A 4,511-nucleotide genomic window follows, 5' to 3' on the forward strand; every position below is an offset into this window, starting at 1 on the left:
GGCACCCTCTACGGGCCGTGGCCTCATTCAAGTTGGACTTGGGCTCGGCGCGAGGCGTCGGGGTAGTGGACCCTCCCGAACACCACATGCCACGACAGGCGGCAGCCTGCGGGGTTCGGTGCTGGACTCTTCCCTGTTCGCTCGCCGCTACTGGGGGAATCCTTGTTAGTTTCTTTTCCTCCGCTTAGTAATATGCTTAAATTCAGCGGGTAGTCTCGCCTGCTCTGAGGTCGTTGTACGAGGTGTCGCACGCCACACCGCCAGCCGGCTGTGCACGCTACCGAGAAAGCACCGGTATGCGAACCGCCAGGCGACGGGCGCGCATCGCACGTTTAAGGAGACGCAGCCGGCCACACAGGCGACCACGACACTCCCAGGCGCCCGAAGCGGGACAAACGCCGCGCGCTTCAGTATACGTAGCCGACCCTCAGCCAGACGTGGCCCGGGAACGGAATCCATGGACCGCAATGTGCGTTCGAAACGTCGATGTTCATGTGTCCTGCAGTTCACATGTCGACGCGCAATTTGCTGCGTTCTTCATCGACCCACGAGCCGAGTGATCCACCGTCCTGGGTGATCTTTATCTTTTCAGTTCTCCACCGTCTCTTTCAAGACAGTTGCAGAGGCGGGACTGAGGCGTTTGACGGCCCCTGTTCCATTACTTTGTGTCCAACGGCCTGACGGCCGATGGGCGTCGTACGGCTCCACACCGGAGCGGACAGGCACTCGGGCGAAAGTCATTCAAAACCGGCGCCAGGCGCCAGGTGCCGCAGGCCAGCCGCTCCAGAGCTTCAGCGCTCGTACCACACAACAACACTTGCGCTAGTTTTGAGAGGCACGCGTGGTTCCGCACGCGGCGCACGGCTACTGCCGTACAGGTAGCGTGTTGCGCGACACGACACGCACATCGAAAGACATGCAGTCTAGTCGGTAATGATCCTTCCGCAGGTTCACCTACGGAAACCTTGTTACGACTTTTACTTCCTCTAAATGATCAAGTTTGGTCATCTTTCCGGTAGCATCGGCAACGACAGAGTCGATGCCGCGTACCAGTCCGAAGACCTCACTAAATCATTCAATCGGTAGTAGCGACGGGCGGTGTGTACAAAGGGCAGGGACGTAATCAACGCGAGCTTATGACTCGCGCTTACTGGGAATTCCTCGTTCATGGGGAACAATTGCAAGCCCCAATCCCTAGCACGAAGGAGGTTCAGCGGGTTACCCCGACCTTTCGGCCTAGGAAGACACGCTGATTCCTTCAGTGTAGCGCGCGTGCGGCCCAGAACATCTAAGGGCATCACAGACCTGTTATTGCTCAATCTCGTGCGGCTAGAAGCCGCCTGTCCCTCTAAGAAGAAAAGTAATCGCTGACAGCACGAAGGATGTCACGCGACTAGTTAGCAGGCTAGAGTCTCGTTCGTTATCGGAATTAACCAGACAAATCGCTCCACCAACTAAGAACGGCCATGCACCACCACCCACCGAATCAAGAAAGAGCTATCAATCTGTCAATCCTTCCGGTGTCCGGGCCTGGTGAGGTTTCCCGTGTTGAGTCAAATTAAGCCGCAGGCTCCACTCCTGGTGGTGCCCTTCCGTCAATTCCTTTAAGTTTCAGCTTTGCAACCATACTTCCCCCGGAACCCAAAAGCTTTGGTTTCCCGGAGGCTGCCCGCCGAGTCATCGGAGGAACTGCGGCGGATCGCTGGCTGGCATCGTTTATGGTTAGAACTAGGGCGGTATCTGATCGCCTTCGAACCTCTAACTTTCGTTCTTGATTAATGAAAACATACTTGGCAAATGCTTTCGCTTCTGTTCGTCTTGCGACGATCCAAGAATTTCACCTCTAACGTCGCAATACGAATGCCCCCGCCTGTCCCTATTAATCATTACCTCGGGTTCCGAAAACCAACAAAATAGAACCGAGGTCCTATTCCATTATTCCATGCACACAGTATTCAGGCGGGCTTGCCTGCTTTAAGCACTCTAATTTGTTCAAAGTAAACGTGCCGGCCCACCGAGACACTCAACTAAGAGCACCCTGGTAGGATTTCAACGGGGTCCGCCTCGGGACGCGCAAGCACGCCTTCGGCTCGCCCCACCGGCAGGACGTCCCACGATACATGCCAGTTAAACACCGACGGGCGGTGAACCAACAGCGTGGGACACAAATCCAACTACGAGCTTTTTAACCGCAACAACTTTAATATACGCTATTGGAGCTGGAATTACCGCGGCTGCTGGCACCAGACTTGCCCTCCAATAGATACTCGTTAAAGGATTTAAAGTGTACTCATTCCGATTACGGGGCCTCGGATGAGTCCCGTATCGTTATTTTTCGTCACTACCTCCCCGTGCCGGGAGTGGGTAATTTGCGCGCCTGCTGCCTTCCTTGGATGTGGTAGCCGTTTCTCAGGCTCCCTCTCCGGAATCGAACCCTGATTCCCCGTTACCCGTTACAACCATGGTAGGCGCAGAACCTACCATCGACAGTTGATAAGGCAGACATTTGAAAGATGCGTCGCCGGTACGAGGACCGTGCGATCAGCCCAAAGTTATTCAGAGTCACCAAGGCAAACGGACCAGACGAGCCAATCCGATTGGTTTTGATCTAATAAAAGCGTCCCTTCCATCTCTGGTCGGGACTCTGTTTGCATGTATTAGCTCTAGAATTACCACAGTTATCCAAGTAACGTGGGTACGATCTAAGGAACCATAACTGATTTAATGAGCCATTCGCGGTTTCACCTTAATGCGGCTTGTACTGAGACATGCATGGCTTAATCTTTGAGACAAGCATATGACTACTGGCAGGATCAACCAGGGAGCTGCGTCAACGAGAGCTGAGCAGCCGGCCGCCCGGGAGTGTGTCCCGAGGGCCCGCGCGAACACGCAAGCGTCCGCTCAATTATTCTGCAAACAGGAGGAGGCTGAGCTCCCCTGCACGATACACCTCGAAACCCTCTCAGGTCCCGGCGGCGCGCAGCGCCGTCCTAAGTACTTGGTCGGGTTCGAGAGAGGCGCAATCGCCCGGAGATGGGCGAGTAGACGCTTTCAGTGCGAACACCCGTGCTCCCAACTGAGCTTGCCGCTGCCGACAGAGGCCCGGGAGCGTGCTGTCGTGGCATTGCCGGCGGGAAACAACACGCGCCACCTACGGTGACCGGCAGCTCCAACGCCAGCGCCACAGAAGGGCAAAGCCCCACTTGGGTGCAGAAGCGAACTCTCCCAGCACAGCGCACGCGCCAACACGTCCGCAGAGCTGCGATACAAACCACCTGCGAGAACCGCTGGGGGCGACCGAGCAGCAGACGGCGTCGCGACGCCGAGTGCCGGGCGGCGGCGCATCCTCAACGCACACAGTCCGCAATCGGACCAGCACACTGCAGATGTCCACCGCGCTTCGCACCGGGCTCGGCAGAACCCACTTTGGCCGCCTGGCGCCGCGCGCAGGGTGCGCCGGCGCATAGCTGGGACGCCAGCCGGGCCCGTCGGCCGGCGCTCCTGCCACTGGGCGCCCCCCACCAGCCGGCTGTAGTGCGTGCGCTCACGCAGCGCGCGGCCAGCACGCCGGGCGGCCCCCCCTCACCGGCCGGGGACTGTCCCGCCAAGCCACAGCCTCGTATCGCTTCATACCCACATGGCCAACTCAGGTTCGGGGGCATGGCGGGTACCGCCGAAACAACCGGTTCATAGATGTACCGATCGTCGCTATCACCGATGCACCTGCAGCGCGAACAACCGCTCAACAACTGATTTCCAGTTCATTTGCGGATCTTTGGCAGCAAACGTATACGTCAATCTACATTTGCGAAATCTACGATTCTGGCATGCCTGCATGTTATGTGTCACGACACGCTACATCAGCCCACATACACACTGCGGCATGTACACGAGAGAACACGTGGAAGATGGTCCGCGCACGTGTGCAATGTCCCTTGCGCGGTCGACTGTCAACCGGCCTCTGTAGCATGTCGCAGATGTGGAACGCGGTCCACCGTGCTATCATGTTGTGTGGGGCAATACGATTAAATAGGAAAACCCTCGTCGCTACATCAACAGACGGCTCACGCTGATTCCCGGCAGAGGGAGGAGGGGGGGGGGGGGGGGGGCCAACATGCAATACTTTCGTCCGTACCTACCTACCACATGTCTGTACGGCGTACAACAGTGCAATCTCGCTGTAATGGGGAGACGAGACAAGTAGCATCGTGCACAACATATGGCCCTTATGATTCGCCATTGTAGGGCGCAGCCGGTGTACGGTCAAGCATGTGCCACATTATGTCACTCAGTACGTAACGACGGATGATCAGTGTGGGTTACGCGTACATCAGCGGACAGTCCACACAGGCCGTACCACAACGTACACTGACTGCATCGACAACCGAATGCAACTGAACAGCTGCAAGGCTCATTTCACAAACAAACGCCTGACCGACCAGCTTGGAAGGGCAGGAGGGGAGGGCGATATTCGTTCTGTAGCGGTACACCCTTCCAGTGGTTAGCGGGAC

At 57.1% G+C, this 4,511-nt stretch overlaps 3 non-coding genes across 3 annotated transcripts in view; all 3 read right to left on the reverse strand.

Moving 5' to 3' along the window:
* LOC126326352 (large subunit ribosomal RNA) overlaps nt 1–233 on the reverse strand; it is a 4,222-nt gene extending 3,989 nt beyond the window's left edge. Inside the window, exon 1 of the ribosomal RNA XR_007560608.1 lies at nt 1–233. This exon is cut by the window's left edge and continues 3,989 nt beyond it. This is a non-coding gene — a ribosomal RNA (large subunit ribosomal RNA).
* A 188-nt stretch (nt 234–421) lies between these two features.
* Nucleotides 422–576, reverse strand: LOC126326375 (5.8S ribosomal RNA). The gene has a single exon (XR_007560625.1). It is a non-coding gene; the product is annotated as a 5.8S ribosomal RNA (ribosomal RNA).
* Nucleotides 577–931: 355 nt separating this feature from the next.
* On the reverse strand, nt 932–2,824 carry LOC126326401 (small subunit ribosomal RNA). The gene has a single exon (XR_007560650.1). It is a non-coding gene; the product is annotated as a small subunit ribosomal RNA (ribosomal RNA).
* Nucleotides 2,825–4,511: the final 1,687 nt, after the last annotated feature.

The sequence above is a fragment of the Schistocerca gregaria genome, unplaced genomic scaffold (assembly GCF_023897955.1).
Source record: "Schistocerca gregaria isolate iqSchGreg1 unplaced genomic scaffold, iqSchGreg1.2 ptg000988l, whole genome shotgun sequence".
Taxonomy (NCBI): Eukaryota; Metazoa; Arthropoda; class Insecta; order Orthoptera; family Acrididae; genus Schistocerca; species Schistocerca gregaria.